The sequence below is a fragment of the Pipistrellus kuhlii genome, unplaced genomic scaffold (genome assembly GCF_014108245.1).
Source record: "Pipistrellus kuhlii isolate mPipKuh1 unplaced genomic scaffold, mPipKuh1.p scaffold_m20_p_6, whole genome shotgun sequence".
Taxonomy (NCBI): domain Eukaryota; kingdom Metazoa; phylum Chordata; class Mammalia; order Chiroptera; family Vespertilionidae; genus Pipistrellus; species Pipistrellus kuhlii.
In genome coordinates, this window is record NW_023425562.1 from 62,216,975 (window position 1) to 62,237,409 (window position 20,435).

Sequence of the window (20,435 nt, forward strand, 5' to 3'; positions counted from 1 at the left end):
TTGCCACTGTATGGGTAGGAATTTTTTTTTTAATGGGCTAAATATTTTCTTTCTTTTAAAAAATATTTTTATTTATTTCAGAGAAGAAGGAAGAGTGAGAGAGAGATAGAAACATCAGTGATGAGAGAGAATCGTTGATCAGCTGCCTCCTGCACACCCCGTACTGGAGGTTGAGTCTACAACCCAGGCATGTGCCCTTGACTGGAATGCAACCCAGGATCCAACAAAAGAAGTATTGTTTTCAGGCCAACAATCTATCCACTGAGACAAACCAGTTAGGGCTAGGTAGGGGTTTATCTACAATATTAAGAGTCTATCATAATTTTATTTCAATTGGAAGTTAGGCTGTTTTATTCCATGGATACACTTTCATATAATATGACTAAAATGAAGGTATTTGGTAAATAAGGGACTCCAATTCAGTGATTTTTTTAGATTAGCTTATTTAACTTCATTTATTTAGTAAAATGAATTTAAAAACCATTGGGAATTAATCATAATCTCAGTTCTTATGAAATCATGATGCCTTTTTACATGGTTGTTAAATATATATATTAAAACATTCGATATGTGTAATCATGCCATTTGAAAAGATTTAGGTGTGTGTGGTATTGACAGATCTCTGAAACTGGGAGCCTGGTTGTTATCTTAGAAAAAGTGTGAGTTTTACAGGGGTCAATACTAGCTTAGCAGCTGTGTGAACCTGGCAGACACCTGATTCATTTTTCATTAAAAAAAAAAAAAAAGGAAATACTTTCTCTCCTCCACAACACTCAAACACACACACACACACACACACACACCCCAAAAGTCTGTCTCACAGGTTTACAAACAGAAGCAATGCCAGTTCCTCATTTACCAGCAAATCGGAGATCAATCCCATAACATATTTCTACCTTAGTCAAAGCACCATGCAATTTGGGAGAATTAACATCTGGTCTCGTGAATGACAAATGAGTCCTTTATGAGGAGAGTACGTAATTGACCATTTGTGAAGGTAATTGATATTCCTTTTTCAGAAAAGGAACAAAAGCCTCATTCTTTGTAAATCTAAAATTATTCTTGATAATCTAAGAGTGAGATAAAACTTTAATGCTCTGCAAGTGATGCTCTGAAATAGTATGGCAAGGAGGTTGATGTGACTTTTTAATTCTCCCAAGTGAGAAAATCAATGTAGAAATGAGGATATAGTCATTTTCTCTCTGTTTCCATTAGCTTTCAATCTCTTCTTTACCCTTCCATTTCCATCTTTTCCTCTGTCCTTGTCTGTGTGTCTGCCTCTCTCTTTCTCTCTCTCTCACACACACACAATCTTTAATGTGCAAGCTTAATAAAGCCAAAGAACAGTTCATTACAGTCATTTCTAACTCAAAAGGCCATATAACACATTAAGTTATGGAAATTTGTCAGTAATGAAGCATTTCAAAGTAGTCATGTGTAGATAATATGTTACCACATTGCGATGATACACACAAACTAAAACCAAAAAGTGCATTTGAATTAATGAATCAACTTTTGAGTCCTATAACTTTTAGCTCATTAGTACTTTATAAAAATATACATTAGGACCAACTTCCTATGAAGAATATATCAGTGCACTCATTCATGAAGGCTTTTGAATCAGCTCTAATGAACAAAATTATTTTCTAAAGTGATGCCTCTATATAATTTATAATTTTAATCTAAGCAAATAACTGGATGACTATTGTTAAATTTATGATTGTCATAAATCCTTGGGATCATAGTTCTTTCAAATCCCATCATGTATAGACCATGCTTGACATCAAGAACCTGTATTTTTTATGTGTTTCAGGACAGGTAGATTCATAGATCTATTAGCTGCATGATATCTAATTGCATATAAAATGCACTATTTAAACTTTAAGGTTCTATAATTCAGTGGTTACATTTTTTATTTGCAGTGATATAATGTTTAAAGAGAAATTTAAAATAAATAAGATGAACTGAGCCTGGCCAGTGTGGCTCACTGGTTGAGTGTCAGAGCATGCACTGAGAGGTCACAAGTTTGATTTCCAGTCAGGGCACATGACTAGGTTGCAGGCTAGATCCCTAGAAGTGGGCATGGCTTTATTTTGCATTTCCCTCATGACTAATGAGTCTGAGCCTCTTTCATATGCATTGGCCATTTGGATATTCTCTTTTGTGAAGTAGCTACTCAAGACTCTTGTCCCTTTTCCCATTGTATTATCTCCCTTTTCCTTACTCATTTGATGGATTTCTTTGTAAATTCTAGATAAAAGTTCCTTGTTGAATATGTATGTATTCAAATATTTCCACACACTATGATTTTCTTACAATATCTTAATAATGCTTTTGATGAACACATACATTCAATTTTTAATTAGTCCAGTTTAAATATATTTGTATTATCCCTATTACTTTATGTGTCCTGTTTTAAGTCTTTGCCTCCACCAAGGTCATGCATATATTCTCCAAAGCTTAGATATACAACCATCTATGTCAGATTTATGTATATTGCAAACAGGGTCCAAATGCATTCAGAGGAGGGAAGTTCAATGGCTTTCTAGCCTTTGCTCCTGAAGGACAGCATATCTTAGTAATTCTAAGGAACTAAAAAAACAAACTCTAGAGAAACTGATCCATCAGCTATAAAAGTTCTGGTATGGAGATTGTCAAGCATCTATTGAAAGAGTCTTTCTAGCTAATATTCTCTTGCTAACTGTTATTCAAAACAAATTGAATAAAAGGGGCACAGTTAAAAGGTATACCATTATTTACATAGAAAGCAAATTATCTACATTTTCTCTGCTGGTAACTTTTCTAAAAAAATTATTTGTTGATTTTGAGAGAGAGAGAGAGAGAGAGAGAGAGAGAGAGAGAGAGAGAGAGAGAGAGGAAAGGGGGAGAGAAAGGTCAATTTGTTATTCCACTTATTTATGCAGTCATTGGTAGATTCTTATATGTGCCCTGACCAAAGATTGAAACCACAACCTTGGCCTATTCAGTTGCTTGACACTTTAAGCAACTGAGCTACCCAGCAAGGGTGTTGCTGATAACTCTTAAATTTAAAAAAAAAAAAAGAATTAAATCCAACTTCTGAACAAAAACGAAAACAAAGATACCCAAACCCTCAGCACATACAGCTCTATATACAGTGTTGTCCAATAGCAATATAATGCAAGCCACATATGCTCATTCAAATTTAAAACTAAAAACAAATCAGGTGACATTAATTTTAATATATTTTATTTAACGTAAAAGATCAAAAAAATTATGTAATGATGGCAACTACCACATTTCAAGAGCCACATGTGGCTAGAGGCTGTCATATTGGGCAACCCAGTCATAGACAGTTCCTTGAACACAATGACCTCCTTCATAAATATAATTTACATATATAAGATCAACTTATTTTATAGTTATATTATAGCCACATATTTAAAGAATATAATACAGTGGGTCTCAGCATGTAGTTTCTGGACTTTTCATGTAGGTATCACCTAGGATTTTTAAGAATACAAAATTTTTTTTTTCATTTTTTTAATATATTTTATTGACTTTTTTTTTTACAGAGAGGAAGGGAGAGGGATAGAGAGTTAGAAACATTGATGAGAGAGAAAAATTGACCAGCTGCCTCTTGCACACAGGGGATGTGCCTGCAACCAATGTACATGCCCTTGACCAGAATCAAACCTGGGACCTTTCAATCCACAGGCTGATGCTCTATCCACGGAGTCAAACCGGTTATGGCTAAAAATACAAATTCTTGACCCTACCACAGAATCAGAATCTCTGGGACTGGGACTAACAATCTGTGTTTCTGTGACTTTGATGTGTGCTCTAGAACGCTAGGAATAACAGGGTTATTTCTTTTTTATATAATGACATTAACTCTATAATACGATGTTATAAATATACTGTCCTGTCAGAAGCAGAAGCACTGGGTGGGGGGTAACCTCATGGTCAGGTTACTATCTCACACATTGCAAGTGAGACCTCCTATGGCACAATGGTCTAATACTCTCTGTGACAGACATATGGGAAACAGATTTTGTTTTGTTTACTGATGATTCCCAATTGCCATAGACATCTATTAAATTTGCAGAAGCAAAGACTTGGGCCCACACAAAAATAATCAGAGCAAAGAAACTGTATTATAGAGAAATAACTATTTTCCCTTTATTAGCTTTGTATGAATCAAGTGAATATATGAAGAGGTGCTTGAAGAACCTTTATTCTTTAAAAATATTCATTTTTTTGGCTCAAGATATATAATATGGGAGACCCAATTTCATCAGAGAGTGTCTCCTAAGAGGCAGGGAGCTTTCCCTATGTTTCTTTTGGGGTACTTCCAGCTCATAAGACTGTGCCAGACACCTAGAAGGTTCATAATAAATGTTTGTTGAATGAACAGATGGATGCTTGATAAACCTTTCTCCATTTCTCAGATCTTGGTTCAGAAGATCAGTTAGCTTAATTACTGGATTTCCCTAATTGTTTTAACACAAAATGAGCTGAGTCATTCTGTTTTCTTCTTAAGTAGAATTTCCCTTCTTTGTCAAAGGATGCCTTGCCATCTAAAAGTTCACATGGAAGAGAGGTAGAATTTATTTATTTACTTTTTAAATATATTTTTATTGGTTTTGGAGAAGAATGGAGAGGGAGAGACAGATAGAAACATCAATGATGAGAGAGTACCATTGATTGGCCACTTTCTACATGCCCCCTCTGGGGATTGAGCCTGCAACCCATGCATGTGCCTTTGACTGGAATCTAACCCAGGACCCTTCAGTCTGCAGGCTCACGCTCTACCCACTGAGCCAAACCAGCTAGGGCAAGATGGAGGTTTGAGATATGCCTCACAAGGGTGAGGATTTTGTTTGATTCACTTCTAAATCTCTAGCATTTAGGACATTGCCTATAATATTATAGGTGCTCAATAAATACTTGTTGAAAGAATAAATTTTATCTTTTAAAAATTCTTTTATAGCCCTAACTGGTTTGGCTCAGTCGATAGAGCATTGGCCTGCAGACTCAAGGGTCCCAGGTTTGATTCTGGTGAAGGGCATGGACCTTGGTTGCATGCACATACCCAGTAGGGAATGTGTAGGAGGCAGCTGATGGATGTTTCTCTCTCATTGATGTTCCTAACAATCTATCCCTCTCTCTTTCTCTCTGTAAAAAATTAATAAAATATATTAAAAAATAAAATAAAAATTTCTTTATAGTCCTCTTCCCTCTGCCTTTTATACACAGCCATGGAAACCCAGCTATTTTTGTGATAATCCAAGCTATTCTGCTTGCCTGCAATACCTCCAGCCTGCTTTCTCTACCAGTCTTCTCCCACCAGTGAAAGTCTCCCCTTCCCAAAAAAGTTCCTCAGAGATTCAAGGTTGTCTGAGTCTTCATAGTTATGTCTAAGTTTCCTAAATTCTAACCCACTCAATCCTACACTTGTTAACATGAAACCTTTCATTTATTCTTTTTGCATCATTGAATTTCATAAGCTTTCTCTTCCCATATAGACAATGGCTTCTTGAAGACTAGAACCATGGTATACACTAGCTTAGTACTTAAAACATATTAGACATAATTATGAACTGACTTAAAAGGGAAGCTTTTAAACAATATATATATATATATGGCCCAGAACAGCCCTATTTTATCTCGGAATAAATATTAACAGCTCTCCTGTTTATTTTCAAACTGATCCTGGTTTGAACAATAAAGTATGTTTTTACAAGTGATGGCCAACATTGATACAATTAAACATTGGCCATCAAGGGTCTCCAAGTTCTTGACAATAGCCCATGAGGTTAGAACTGTTTGATCATTGTGATCAACTGACACATGCAATGCCTTTGCTACTTACTCTATTTATTTAGATTTATAAACAAAACAAAAAAAAACAAATCAAATAGTATGGCAAGTTGGATATGTGGCTTGATTAATCTTTTCAGAACATTAACAGATTGCCTATAAACCTTTCTAAGAAGAGAAGAAAAAGTTTATCTAAACCCTAGCTGCATGCCCCTTCTTTATACTTCTACAGCCTTTCACACATGGTTTCTTTTGATGTTTACAACCTTCCTCTTAAGTAAATCGTGGTGGTAGATACTAATTTCTACTTTAGAAATAAAACAACTCCATGGGTTTAGTGCCATTTGGCCAGCCAGAAAGAGAAGCTGTATATCTCCTCTTCCCCCATTAAAATCCAGACACTCACTTCCCTTTCCAATGGAAATGAAAACACTAGTTGCAAAATGAAAGAGAACTTGACCCAAGAAATGTTTGCAGACATGACAATTGCTATGCTTCCTAAGCACATGGGTAATAATGATCATATTTTACACTGACCTCACACTTTCCACTTTCTTAGGAATAAGCAGAGGGGTGTTTTCACTTCGCTTCACTCTGTACTAGGAAACATTACGAAGGGAGCTCAGCACTGCATTGCAGCCTGAAAGGAACGCAGCCAAAAATAGGTCACCTGACTCCCAGGTCAGGTACGTTTGATTCTGCCACATGAAAATTTCATGAAATAAAATGCCAAACTTCCCATGAAGCTTACCGTCATGAGATTTAATGTGCCTTTAAAGCATACACATAAAAATAATTGGAAGTTGACACAAAACCATCTTCTAATTTTCTATATCTATATCTATATCTATATCTATATCTATATCTATATCTATACACACACACACACACACATTTGTTTATTTTTATTTATTTATTTATTTATTTTACAGAGAGGAAGAGAGAGTGATAGAGAGCCAAAAACATCGATGAGAGAGAAACATTGACCAGCTGCCTCCTGCACACCCCCTACTGGGGATGTGCACACAACCCAGGTACATGCCTTGACCAGAATGGAACCTGGGACCCTTCAGTCCACAGGCCGACGCTCTATCCACTGAGCCAAACAGGTTTCGGCCCTATCTTTCTTAAGTTACAGATGAGCACAGTACAGTGCTTTATAGAGATTCTGAGTAGTTTTATGTTTTGAGCACTGTATGAAGACCGGACCGAAACTTTCCATTAGGAGCAAAGCCATTAGGAAGGCAGGCGAGAATGTCAGCTGTGGGCTGTGACAAACACAACACCCTTCTCTGGGTCCCCTGGATTTCAACCAGGTCTCAGGTGCTCGTATTTCATGCCACGGAAACAAGAAGCTGCAATAAGCAATTAGGACCACCTACACGTGTTTGGAATGCACAGTCTGGACTGTCTCCTTAGAAGCCCTTCCAGGCTTAAGGGCTCAGTGCATACTTCCACTTCTTCAGTTACTCCTTTGGTTTCCACTGCAGACACTTTCTCCTTGGCCCACATTGTGCCCTGAAGAACAGACACCAAACAGGCTGGGAGCTCTGAAGGTTCTTCCCAGTTGCTTCCTGTTGAGGCTGCACTTGTCCTGGGGCATGAGAAGTAGCAGAGAAACAGACTGTGGTGCCTATTTTCCTCCCTTAAGCCTATGAAGAGAACTATAAAGAAATGTCTTCTATGTAAATGAAGGGAAAAGGGTTTGTCTGCTATGATTTTTTGTTTTTAATGTGCAGAAATTAGGATACAGCAGAGAAAGGTATGGGAATAGTATAAATAGTAAAACTCCCCAAAGCTCCACTCTTTCAAGTTTTTAGGGTTTCTAAAAAATTCTAGATGTCTCTGATGGCTAAAAGAACTCACATTTCATACGTGGAGAACCTGGAAGACTTGGAAAAATTGGACTATCATGCCAGCCAGAAAGAGGATGCAGAATACCTTCATCTCCATATAAATGTCTATTAGTCATAGAGACAACCCATGTTGGAGAAGAATGGGAAAAGCAACTTTCAAGTATCCAGTTCTCTCACATCTGTGGTAAACGGAGATACTTGGAAACCTCCTTTAAATTGCTCAGAGATCATCCCTGAGCTGCAAACTCACTGTACCAACCATAGCTTCCCATTGAGTTATTTATGTACTATTTATTGCACATAGAATGCAGAAATCTCCACTCTTTACAGCCATCAAACTACCCCTGGTCTCATAAGACAAACCACTGCCCACAGCCTAGAAATCTTCTGTGCACCCTCTAGAGTTCTAGCACCATAAACCAGTTGTGTGGGTGTGTGTTTTGTTCAATTTTTAAATCACAATATAGTTTTGTCTATTCTTGAATGCCATGTAAATGGAGTCACCCATATATACTTTTAAGTGTCTAGCTTCTTTGGCTCAACATAATGTCTGTGAAATTCATCCATGGTATTGTATCAATAGTGTGCTCTCCTTATTGTTGCACAGTATTCCATTGAATGAATAAACCAATATTTGTTCATCATTCTTTTGTTGTTGAACATTTGGCTTGTTTTCAGTTTGGGATTGTTATAAATAGATTCGTTATGCACTATTTTTTCTTGGATATAAACCTAGAGGGGGAAGTCTACAAATAGGTCATAGTGTAGTTTTGTTGAGAGTCTAAGTTGTTTCCATGTTACACACACAGAATCTTTGCTGTGCCTGTAGCTTTAATCAATATAGTATCCATTAGGCTTGTAAGTTTTACTAAGGGAAAAAAAACACCAAGCAAGAAAAAAACACAGAAAGCAAAAGCAAAAATAAGTAAGACATAAAAGTCATTTTCTTTGACACAAAATAATCAAATTGCCATGCAGATAGGATTTACTTTCTGAAACTCATCAATCGCAAGCTACATGTCATTTATTTGAACTTGTCTGCAGGCTAAATTAAGTTTGCAGGTTGCCTACAAATGTGTTTTGATTCATTATACAATCAGGTTCCTTGTTGCTTGCATATTTTTGTTTACTTTAAATAAATCAATGTTTAAAAATTAGGAGATAAAATATCAGAAAACTCCAGCTTTCTAGTTTCTCTTTTAAAAAATTAGACATCTAGTCAACCTGCGCTACATTCCCATCAAGAAATAATAGACTGGGGGTTAAGTGTCACTGCATTTCGAAAGGCATAGATTTTCCTATTTACACAGTTCCCACCGCCACCTACTGCTTTTTATACTGCTTGTCTCTGTGGGCACGAGAACTCCATGACTTGTCAATCAAGATCATTCACATTTCTCTCACTGAAAATACAGGGACTTGGCAATACCAAAGATGAGAGTATTTGTTAAGAAGTTGTTTTTTTTTTTAGATCTCAAACTATGAAATATGAGGAGATCTTTCTAAAAAGTATTATATGCTAGCCTGCTTCCAATAAGTGGCTGAAGTAAGAGAGACAGCTCAGCACATTGTTAAATGTCCAAGAGGGAATGCTTGGAGAGAAGAGCCATGCTTAACTCAGGATATGCACCCATAGGCCCAGCATTCTGATAAAATTTATTTACCATATGAGCAGGATATTTGACAGTGAGAAAAGCAGTCCTTCTGATCTGTTCAATTAAATACTTCCTGGACCAAACCCAATTCCATTATGATTGGTGCACTGGGCAGTTTCTAACTGCATTTAGTCATTTTCCTGCTGGCAAGGATGTTAGGGTGAGCCAAAGTGACTTCATTTTGATATTATACAGTCTAGATTAGGGGTGTCGAACTCAATCAGAGAAGGGGCCAAAATCTAAAATGCAGCCTAAATCGCGGGCCGAATGGTTTACTGAACAGTCATAAACTGTCATTGTGATGGAAACGCAGCGGAGTGCAGTGATGACAGCGCGGTGCGGGCCACATTGCATGGCCTGGCGGGACGGATTTGGCCCGCGGGCCTTGTGTTTGACACATGTGGTCTAGATAATCTGAAGATCCCTTATGCTAAAATACAAATATATCCCCCAGATACATTTTTAAAATGAAAAATTAGGTCACTAGATTGTCAAGGAGCTGTCTGAGCATCCCTTGTCCCACCAGAATACATGAGAGAGAAATGGAACCGGAAAATCCACTGAGAAAATAAACTAATGCAAAAGGCAGGAGAGACCTAAGAGAACATGGCGATAACAACACTAATCCAGAGACCTGGTTTTAGACCCTTCCTAAAGTAAGGCAGGGCAATTAGGCAAGCCAGAGAAACAGAACCTGAAATGGAACTTTGAAAGAAGGTGAAAGTTACCCCTGACTCTATATATAGGAGAAAAAGCAATACTCTCCATCGAAAACATTCCCGATTTAGGTCCTAAGGATTCCCACATATATAACCAAACATTAGCTACCACACAAGAAGAGACATCAGCAATAATAAAAGTTAACAAACTGATTTCTACATCATTGTACTTCATGTCTTATAATTAGCAGATAAACACAAAATAATAAAGTGTAAAAATAACAACTAAAAATAGAATAAAGATGAATAGGAGCTGACTATCTTGATTCCTTTACCATCTGTGAACTGAGTTAGATGTGGGAACTTGGGAAGGACAAGGATATCCAGGGTTATATTTTCTGGACATTTTTCTTCTGATTATTCAAATTGTGCAGCATCCCATTCAGCCATCAGTTATTTATTTATTTTTTTTACAAAGATTTCCAGGCTCGTTGAGCCATTGTTGGATCCCTTTGGCCAAGGGAACCCTGACTGGCACTAAAGTCCACTTTACCACTAACAGCAAGTGCTGCTACTCAATCTCTGAGTAGTGATACTAGGAAGCTCACCACAGCGATACCAGGAAGCTCAACTCCCAACTTCTCTAAACATCTACTGATGACAGCCTTTAGCTTTTTAAAGAAGCCAACAGCCCTCTCCAAAGAATACCTTGCTGTTTTGAGGAATGAAGTGTCCTCTAGGCCTTCATAGTCAGTTAGGCACTTACTCAAGTGATAGGTTCTGAGATTGTACCTAAAACCATCCCAACATCCATTCTAACTCTCTTCCCTAAGCCATCTGACCCCCTTTTTCAAGGCTGTGTCAAAGAAGTTGGGGAATTTTCTTCTCAATTTGCTAAGGGTTATCAAAGCATACAGGCTTCAAAGAACCATCCTAAAAAACTATCAAGTGTCATTGAGAAATTGATTGAATCTTGAGTTATGAGTGAGTGCCCCTATATCAATAAACCATCTCTGACCCATCTTTAGTATATTTTTCCTTCCCCCAAATACATTCCCATTCCACTTCCAGGTGGGTTTCTTTGGCTCTGATGGCACATATCAGCCAGGTACTTCCATTTTTCAATGGGTAAGCAACTTCTTCCTGGACAAGACTGATACGATATTTCTTCTGCTGATTTACTTCTTTTGGAGCAATTAATAGCGGATAATATCTTAAGGAGAATAAGAATCATCTAATGAGGCACCTGCTCATAAGCCATCAGGTGAGGGAAGCTGTTCCTCTGCTAGGGGAGAAAGCATTGCTCCTGTCTTCTAAGATGGTTTAGGGGAATTTAGGAGCTAAATGTTCTCAATATCATCTACCCCATGAACTCAACCTACCTCTCAGCATCCTTGTCAGGCCCATGAGTTTGAAATAAGAGACCTTACAAAGCTGTGCGGTCTCCTTTGCAGCTCTGCCACCCTTAAAGCAGATCCTGGGCCTGGATTTCATCACAGTCAGCCCTGCAATGACCAGAGACACATCTCTTTCAAAGCTGCCGTAGAATATGGTGACAGATGGAAACTACTACCTTTTATTGGAAAGCATAAATGTCAAATGATAATGTACATCTGAAACTTATATAATGCTGGAAACCGATGTTACCTCAACTAAGAAAAAAAACTGATGCATATGCCCTCTGGCTTTCAGAGCATGCCTGAAATTGGTAATTAACTACCCTCAGCCTCACTTTTTTGTTGCAGGTCAAAAGAAAGCAGGAGAGTAGTCACCCTACTCCACAATCGTCATTGCAATGAACATTTATATTCATCACTTATATTCATTGTAAACTGCAGCTACTAGATCTCCCAGCATCTGACCTTCCACTTAAGTCTTATTCTCAATTTACCAGAGGTGAGAGCTTAAATAATTGTGGTGCTGTTTCATTCCAATTTACTATCCATTCACCCATGCGTGCATACACACACTGTGGTCACTACTACTTTCAGACAGGTTAGTAAGTCAGTTCCAAAATCCACAGGGTATCCTTTCTATAACCATTTCCTTTAGCTCAGTTTCTCAATTTCTCTAGGAAAGGACTCTGAGGCAAGCATTAAGTGCTAATGCTTTCATTAGAATATGCAATTTTAAAATTGGAGAAAGACAAGAAAGGAAACGAGGCAGGGAAGGACAGAAAGCAAAACAAGGTGATGTGTAACTATCCTGACCACTGCATTGCCTAAACATGAAGAAACACAGTCAGTAGACCAGCAAATGCATCTGCTAAATGACATGAGACACCTCTAGACATGCTGTACAGGGACAAATGCCTTGGAATGAGCCATCAGAGAGAAACACGGGGAAGGAATGCATCTGCTTTATTTCTCCCACCTGACAAGCTGCTGAGGATCTTGGTCAGCAGTTCTCAGCCAGGTACAATTTTGTTCCCCAGGGTGATGTACGAATAAAGAAATTTTTTTGTTGTCACAACTGGAGGAGCTACTGCAAGTAGTGGGTAGAAGCCAAAGATAATGCTAACCATACTATAATGCACAGGCCAGTCCCCACAAAAAGAATTACTCCATCCCAAACATCGTTAATGCTACTGTTGACAAACCCTGTTCTAGGTGCCGGTGAGGCCAGCACAGAGGTGCATACAAGGTGCCTGATAAAGCAGCCCAACAGAAAGATCGACAAAAGACACAGAAGCTATTTCACAGGCGAGATAACACAAGAGGAGAACAAAACTCGAAGAAATACAGAACCTCATTAGCAATCAGGGAACTCACGTCCTCGTGGTGAGATACCATTTCACACTCAATTGAGTGGCAAAAATTCAAATGTTGAGAACACCATGCACACAGAGAATGGCGCTCAAGGGAAATTCCCACGTAATGCTGGCTGGGAGTGTAAATTGCTACCATGTCTTTGGACAAGAGTTGAGCACACACTTATTGATGGTGACTACTCATAGCGCTACATATCTTGCAATCTAGGAATCTCCTCCTCGGATCTAGGCAAACTGGGATGACTGGTCACCTGTCTTATCTCATATCCTAGCAACCCCTTCCCATCAATGTAACCCTGGAAAACAGCTGCATGGGCACTGGGAAATATACAAACAAATGATCATAGTGTTTTCATAATACAGAAAATGGAAACAATAGAAATGTCTATTTATAGGAGAACAAATAAATTGTGATATAGTCACACAACAGGATATTATTCAGCTGTGAACATGAGCTACAGCTACATGTAGCAGCATAGGTGAACTTTAGACACATAAATGTTCAGTGAAATGAGCAAATGTGCAAACTGTATGAATATGATACCATTATTTTAAATCTCTAAAAGGAAGCAAAAATTAATAACATATTCATGTTTGGTTCTTTTTTAAGCAAGGGATTGACACAAACTTAGGATAATGGTTACCTTTGGAGGGGAGGTGGGGAAATGAAGTGGGAAGGCATCTGCTCTCCTAAGAATTAATAAACTAATCAATGACTAGGTTCCTAGAGAGCGTTCACCAGATTTTGTATCTTTGCTATCAGCTTTAACTTTTATTTACCTTTAGCTATGTTGTTTTTTGTTTATTTTACCTCTTTAAAAATGCCATCTTTATCTCACTTTTTAGAAATAGGGAACAAAGAATCACCAACATTTCCAACAACAGTGGCTATTTGGGCCCACGTTCTCCATTCGTGGATCTTGCCAGCACTTATTTCTGCAGTCAAGTTCCCATTTTGCCTCCAGGGAGCTGGAGATGCTAATGTCAGTCTGTTCAGCCTCACACTAACATCTGCTGCACCTGGTGACCTGGGAGCGCACCATGCTTCAAAAGCAGGGCCAGGAGAACAGTAAAAGCCACTTAGGAAAACTCTACAATAAGGCTTCTATTTAATTCACACAATTCAGTCTCAGAGTGAAAATAATCCATAAACTGAAAATTACCATTTCACATACACTTACCGATGGGATTGCATGTGCACAGACCCGAATAAAAATCTGCCCCATAAACTTGGTCTTTTGAGTCCAGAACCTTAGAATTTCAGTATGGACCATAATGCAAAAATCCTTGATAGGTTCCTTCAGAAACCCACTCACTATGCTTAGCATGCTCACGAAAGGTGCCTCCCACAAAGAGATCCTATCACATAATCCGCACCTTTGCATTACCATCCTGAACCACCAACACAGAAGCTGAAAATCCTTGCATTTAGACTCACTCTCAACTTCACACTTTTCTCCAGGGTATTTCCTTCCTCCCCTCCTCCCCTCCATCTCTCCTCCCTCTTTTCCTTTAGGAAATCCTACAAATCCTTTCATAAGAGAAAAATCTTAATCATATTGGTACAGTATTCTGTCCACCCAACCATTCACTCATTTATCTTTCCATTTGCTTATCAGTTTTTCATAAGAATATTATTCTGCCTGCAAGTTAACATTTATTTTTCTGAATTCTGGTACATTTTATATATTTCTGTTCTCTCATGACGCTTGACCCTTCTCTTTCCCTCACCACTATATGCCTTCATTGCCAAGTCACCTGACAGCATTATGGGACGTTATGTTTCTGTGTTTGAACATATGTTCTTTCTTGCCTTACATGGCTTCCTACTTTTTCTGGCTGGAGAACACCTATTTATCCCATGAACTTTAATCTGGATTTTTCTATTGTTGGTAGACTGTAACCTAGATCTTCCTTTTCTTCCTCAATGCCTTCCAAAATGTGCCTGAAGCCCCTTTCACCTAGAAGTGGAGAGTCAATTTCTTTTGCCTATCCAGCGTCAGCAAACTGCTGCTCACGAGCCACATGCGGCTCTTTGGTCCCTTGAGTGTGGCTCTTCCACAAAATATCACGGCCTGGGCAAGTCTATTTTGAAGAATGGCCTTAGAAGAATGTTAAGTTTAAACATTTTGGCTTTCAAAAGAAATTTCAATTGTTGTACTATTGATATTTGGCTCTGTTGACTAATGAGTTTGCCGACCACTGGCCTATACAATGCTGAAGAAGCAACTGTTCTAAGCTTAGGCCTCAAGAAGCCTGCACACTTTTGTGTTCTCTCTCTCTCTCTCTCTCTCTCTCTCTCTCTCTCTCTCTCTCTCTCTCTCTCTCTCTCTCTCTTTCTCTCTCTCTCTCTGTTGTTGTTTTTTGTTTGGTTTGGTTTGGTTTGGTTTGGTTAATCCTCATCAGATGATATTTTTCTATTGATTTTTAGAGAGAGTGGAAGAGAGGGGGAGAGACAGAGAGAAACATCAATGTGAGAGAGACACATAGACTGATTGCCTTCCACATGCACCCCATCCAGGACCTGGATTGAGCCTGCAACGCAGGTATATGCTCTTGACAGAATCAAACCCAATACTCTTCAATCCTTGGACTGATGCTCTATCCACTGAGCCAAACTGTCAAGGGCTAGTTCACTCTCTTAAACCTTCTTTGGCCAACATCTGAAGAAACCTAGCCTGCTGGAGAATTGAGCCTGCTGGAGAACTGAACTTAGTTTTGCTATTCAGTCCTCCAGCCAATGTTCTGCTGATTGCAAATGAATGAGTGAACCTGGCTCAGATCAGTCAAAAACCTGGCCAGGTGAGACCTTCTCAACTCAACCCATGACTCATAAGCAATAATAGAGAACACAAAAGTGTGCAGAAATTATTGAGCCACTAAGTCATGGTGTTACTTTGTTAGGCAGCACCAGCTGATCATCCCTTTCTTGATTCTACTGACAGCTACAGCATACTTCCATTATAGCCCTTACATCACTACACGTTTTCCTATCTTTCTCTTCCACAAATGTGTGAGCTCCTATAGAATAGGGGCAAAAATATAACTAGCAACTGCCAACTCTTCAATCAGAAAAATATCAATAATTAATTACTTAATTAAGAGTTACAATATGCCGAAGGGATGATTTTGGAGGCACACCAGAGTTTGAATCCCAATTCTGTTTTCTATATACATTATTCCAGAGAAATAGGTTAACCTTGCTTGACCTTATTTGCTCATCTATAAATTGAAGACTAGAATAGTATATGCTGCAGGGCTGTATATGCTGCAGGACGGTAGTGATAAAACATGTTCATGTCTCAGCAGGCAGGCCAGCCAATCGCCCATGTCTCCTCCCCTTGGCCAGGCTGGCTGGACCCCACCCATGCACAAATTCATGTACCCGGCCTCTAATATATATACTGAATGGCCAGATTATTATGCATCCAGAGATCATTATAATCTGGCCACTCAGAATATATGTAGATCAAGGGGACTCCAGCAAATTGAGGACACCCTTAGGCAAAGAGTCCTGAGTGTTTGTCATGGAAGCCACCATCAGGTTAGCATGCATAGAAATTATAAATTCCCACCTCCCTCAACCTGGCATAGAGTGAATACTCAACAAGTAAGAATTAAATGATAAAATGCACATAAGCATTTAGTCTAGCACATGGCTTACAGTACTCAATAAATGACAGCTCTAGTAACATGACCTTGATTATCAGCATTGTTGTTGTATCATTTCTTATAGCAGAAACTATAGGTGCTCCACCCAGATCCCCTTGGAATTTATAATTTCTGTGCATGCTAACCTGATGGTGGCTTCCAATGACAAACACTCAGGACTCTTTGCCTAAGGGTGTCCTCTGGTTGCTGGAGTCCCCTTGATATACATATATTCTGAGTGGCCAGATTATAATGATCTCTGGATGCATAATAATTTGTGCATGGGTGGGGTCCAGCCAGCCTGGCCAAGGGGAGGAGACATGGGCGATTGGCTGGCCTGCCTGCTGAGACATGAACTCTTGGTAGAGGGGACAATTTGCATATTAGCCTTTTATTATATAGGATATACATTGAGTGGCCAGATTATTATGCATTCAGAGATCATAATTCAGAGATTAGTGTATGTATGGTATATCACAAATACCTGGGAGTTAACATCATCCACTTCCTCCCAAGGGAGTAGCCCTCATCCAAGTCAGATGGGAGAAGGTAGCTACCAACCCATTTCCTTGTCTTTAGTTAGGATAAATCCAAGTTATTCTATACTGTATCCCAGAATTGCCAGATGAGATCATGTTCCTCTTGGTTACAGCAGTGACAATGCACCTTTTCTATCTCCTCTCTTTTCCCATCTCACATCCCCACTCCTACAAAAGCATAGTGGCATCACCTTCCAAATAATATTAAATGTTTTTGTCTTACCATTTGACTGTAGGGAATCCAACCTAAGACACTACCACTCTTTCTGTTTTATTTTATCCTTATTGCTCCAGAATCAAATTACTTTTTCCTAGCCTTTTAATGATCTCCCCAGATAATCAAAAGATTGTATCCAACCTAGTATATGACAAGACCAATCACAGAATATGGTATAACATTTTTAGGTCTTCTCAGATGTATTCACATGGCTCAATTCTCTAAATATGTGAAGACAGGCTTAAATTGCAGTTGATCTTGGGTACCTCTGTGCTTATCTTAAAGGGCACCTGGAACCATGGTATTGATTCTTGGCCAAGACAGAAGTGAAATGCACCAGCTAGTGATTTACAATATGCTGTTAAAAGTCCCAAATTCCCCCCAAGGCATCCTGTACCAGCTTGTCTACACTGTTTATTGAAACTGTATGGATTGATGGTTTGCACCTGTTTACCTATTCACAAAGCCTGCTTTTAGTTACTGGAGCCGTGAGATATAAAATGCCTCTCAGTAAGCTTGAGCCTTGGCTCCCCTGAGACGAAGGTGTCACACATGTATTTTGGTGGTTCGTGACCAGAAAATGAAGTGCATCCTGTGTGATGGAGAAAGGACCCTGGGAGCTGTACCAGCAAGCCTCGGTCCTCTCTGATGTTTGCCAGGCTTGCTTTCTCCTGCTGTACCTTATCTTTTATCCTTTGCCTTCATCACTGCTTTACATGTTTTTCAATCACCTGACACTGTAGAACTGTTGCACTGAGGCTGGTTTCTGACAACCAAAGCCTTTTTATAGGGTCTGGGGTAAAGGAAAGGAGGGTTATTATAGCACTCCAATTTAGAGCTATTTCAGAAAGTTGTGAGTACTGGAAAGCAAGGCTCTGTATTTTGCTGAGCTCTTAAAATGCTGTTTAATTGAGTTATCATAAAAATTTTCTGAACAAAGACATTGTGGTTGTTTTATGCTTCAACAATGATTGGAGCTGATTCAAATCTTGGTGCTACCTGCTAAGGTCATCATCTAATTCCTTATCCTCTCATCCCCCTTCTTGTACAATGGGCACATACTCCAGTATAGGAAGCCCTCACTGTGGAGGGTATTAGTTTCACTGGACAACAATGTTTAAATCCATATATTCTTGTCTTTTTAAAACACCAATTTTAAGTACGGTAGTATTTTAATTTCTCCCTCAGTGTCCCACCTAGGAATAATCCAGTATAAAAGTTTCAGACTTGAAGTCTAAACCTCTTGTCCTTAAAATACTTACTCACTGGTTTCTTATCAGGAAGAACATCCTTCACACTGCCTACCTCTCCTCTTCTGGGTAACAATGTTCTCAGAAGTGAGAAACAAGGCAAGGAGGAGGAGAAGAGTTGCAAAAGCTTCTGGAAGGCTCCAGTTGCCAAGTGTTATATAATAACTTGCGTAGAACATGAGGTTTCAGGGAATAGTTTTATTTCTTTTCACAATTTGACATCAACCCCCTCTAAGTTTCAAAAGTAAGGCCACAAATATATACTGTACACCATAAGCTGTTTTTTGAAACAGCAAAGTAAAGTACCATTTGAGTCTTGAATATTGAAACACTAATGAACAGCATACACATCATATGAAAATTAGAATTATGTTGGGGATTCATAAAAAGCATTGGCAGTTATCTAGTTTAACCTAGCTGAAGTAGATTCAAAATATATTTGAAATCCATCTATTCCCAATGCTATGTCCCTAAGTCAACTCCATTATCTCATTCATTAGGTGACAGCTAATGAATGACTCTCCAAAGGTTCTGTCTCCTTTGAAGTACAATGAGATGTACTTCACATCTCAAGGGCTCACCAATGTCATCTCCTACCTCATGCTTCTGCAAATCTCATCTCAAAGCAATACAGGTCTGCTTTGACTTCTGGATGGTCATTCTGCTATCCGGTCTAATTAGCATATTATGCTTTTATTATTATAGATGGTCACCAAGTGTTATATAATAACTTTTAATTTTATAACAAACCTCAGTTATAAAATGAGTATTTCCTGGAAATACTCATTTTATAACTGAGGTTTGTAACTTTTGACTCCCTTTACTCATTTGGCCCACCCCTTATGCCCTTCCCTGCCTCTGGCATCCACCAATCTGTTCTCTGTTATCTATGAGTTCAGTTTTTAAAAATGTCATTTTTTTTATAGATTCTACATTTAACTGAGATCATATGGTATTTGTGCTTCTCAGTCTGACTTATCTTACTTAGCATAATGCTCTCAATATCATAAACAGAGAAATTTCTTTCTTATGGCCGAATAATATTCCATTAGGGTATGTATGCAAACTTTAAAATAAAAATTTAAAAGGCAAAACCATAGCATAAATTATTCCCCTACCTTTTTATGATGGCTGTGGATGAATCAGACTCCAGAGGAGTGTGGCTATGATTTCTGTTGTGCAACTCTTCGGTGGAGCTCTTCAGTGTTCTTCATTTTTCCCCTGTGTCCATTTTGGCAAGAGGTGGAACATTTCGCCACAGTGTATTTCTGTAACAACATGGTACCCCCATGAGTCAGAACCCCACCAGCATTATGCTCAGTTTAAAAATAAACATATGACCTCATTTACTTCACATTCTCCCGCACACTGTACATCCTTTCCAAAGTGCCTCTATCGTTTCCTCCGGCGAACAGCTACTGCTCTGTAATTCATTACCTGACCACAGCCAGGCAGTGTGAGACTCCCCTCAGCACCTTGACTGCATCTTTCTCAAGTTAACCCACCGCGAGTCCATGTCTCCAACATGGGGAGCTCAATAAGAATGCAAACTGTGTCCTTGATCCTTGAATCTCTGGGGCCTAGCCCACTGACTTGCAAACTGGGATTAGGTTTATGCTTCTCTCTAGCCCCCAAATTTCCATCAATGGACCAACATATAACCTGGGTTTGTGATTTTATGTGTGTTTCTTTTGAAAGACACTTTATTTAATATATTGTTGATTCATTAACATTCGACTCACAGCCATCAGCACTATAAAGCATGCCTGAATGAAGCCTATCTAAGACATGTATTCTCCCTGTGAGGCACACCACAGCCTCCTTACAGTTAGAACGCTAGGCAGCCCTTCAGCACTAGGCTGGGGAGCCATTTCTAACAGCAGAATCGCCAACAAAAGGCACAGGAATGCAAATAACCTGAGAAGGTGAATTTGCAAATAAAAATCCGCCTATAACAATACAAGTATGATATGCTAATTAGACCAGATGACCTTCTGGATGAAGCCAGGGCTGCAAGGGAAGCCTGGGTCCCGGGT

General features: G+C 38.9%; 1 protein-coding gene across 1 annotated transcript in view; it reads right to left on the bottom strand.

Moving 5' to 3' along the window:
* PAK5 (p21 (RAC1) activated kinase 5) overlaps positions 1-20,435 on the bottom strand; it is a 225,160-nt gene that overhangs the window by 117,666 nt on the left and 87,059 nt on the right. Inside the window, exon 2 of the mRNA XM_045574506.1 lies at positions 19,518-19,667. The gene's annotated coding sequence lies outside the window, so the exon portion shown is untranslated. The remainder of the gene's footprint in view (positions 1-19,517; positions 19,668-20,435) is intronic.